This window comes from Panthera onca, chromosome D1, assembly GCF_046562875.1.
Source record: "Panthera onca isolate mPanOnc1 chromosome D1, mPanOnc1 haplotype 2, whole genome shotgun sequence".
Taxonomy (NCBI): Eukaryota; Metazoa; Chordata; class Mammalia; order Carnivora; family Felidae; genus Panthera; species Panthera onca.
The window spans coordinates 4120454-4122110 of NC_138348.1; positions in this window are offsets into that span (position 1 = coordinate 4120454).

A 1657-nucleotide genomic window follows, 5' to 3' on the forward strand; every position below is an offset into this window, starting at 1 on the left:
CCCATCCAGAGTGCAGAGGGGTGACCAGGACCACGGTAGCCACAGACAAGAACAGCGGTGCCCGCCAGAGCCGCAAGGGGCTGAGAGATGTGAGCACGTGTCCTCCTCAAATGGGTCCTCCCCAGTGCGGCCCCCGGACAGCACCGGGCAACCCCCACCAGCTCCCCTTAACCGAAAGCGGAGCCCCAGCTCCGCCGTGAACGCAGCCCTCGTTCTCACGGGGACAAATGTGGGGAGGCCGATACCATTTGAACCTGAGAAAGGAACAGTCAGTGCCCCCAGAGCACCCAAGAGACACTAGCTTGTGGACAGAAGTCACCAGCTTGGGGGCACCACCTTCGGCTGGCCCATCCTGAAGGCGGGGCCAGCCTCTCCGAGCAGCACCGCGTCCCAGACTCTGACGTGGGTCGCCCGGATTCCGTGCCACATGACAGTAACGAGCAGACAGGGCTTCTCTGCACACGGGCCGTGAAACACAAGGCAGGGGACCTTCCGAGGGGGAGCTGGAACCTGCACACAGGCGGGGCGGAAGGAAGGACATCCTACCTGGCGAGTGTCCACTACGAGGCTCACTCTGGGCGGACGAGCCTGCAGCCCAGGCCTTGGATCCCAGGAGGAAGCAGGCCTCTGGCCAGCCTGGGAAAAGCAAGGAGCTGTCCCCTGGGGGTCATGGGTTCCAGCGCGCACGAAGGGGAATCCAATCCTGCCGCCAGATGGCGCTCAGACCTCGGATGGAGGGGGCGACGGGGTGGCGAAACAGCAGGTGCAGACGGCGGCTGACCGGGTGGGCCGCAACCTCGTCCCCAGAGAGAGCGGGGCTCCGCCAAGGCAAGCTGGGTGCAGGCTTCTCGCCCCACCGCTCCGTGAGGGGCTCCCCGCCCAAAACCAGCCTGCCCAGAAGGCAGCCCGCAGAGAAGAGCAGTCTGAGAGCATCTGAAGAGCCCCCAAACCTGAGGGGTGTGGCCCGCTGGTGCCCAGGATGCCAGGTCGACTCCAGGAGCAGAAACCGCAGTGTGCAGGTGTGTCCGTGAAACCGTGGCCGGCCCTACGCAACCCTAGGCACCGGGGTCTCCTGACATTTCACGGGTTTCTTTTCTTTTTAAGTTACTTTCCCTTCACCCCACTTGTCAGACAAACGGGGAAGGAGGACATCACTTCCTGCAGTGGAGTCAGCACCTGTGCCCTCGCTTCCCCCTTCGGGGCCCACAGCAGACGGCACTGATCGGTCCCGGCATTATTTTCCAGGATTCCAATCCTGGTTGACACAGACCTGCAGGGGCTCCCGGCAAGCACTCGAGTTGGCCCTTGAAATGAGAAAGCCCTTGATGGTTTTCCTGGACGTACGGTGGCTCAAGAGGCAATATGGCCCGTCACACATTACTCACTTCTCCCCCCTGTGCCACACGCCCTGCAGACACATAAAGTACGGCTACCATTGGGGCACCTGGGGGCCCAGTCAGGTGAGCGTCAGCTCTTGGTTTCGGCCCAGGTCATGACCTCACGGTTCGTGGGATCGAGCCCTGCGTTGTGCTCCGTGCTGACGGCGTGGAGCCTGCCTGGGATTCTCTCTTCTCTCCCTCTGCCTCTCCCCCACTCACTCGTACACGCTTTCTCTCTCGGTCTCAAGATAAACTCAGAGGAAAAAATGCAGAGCCGC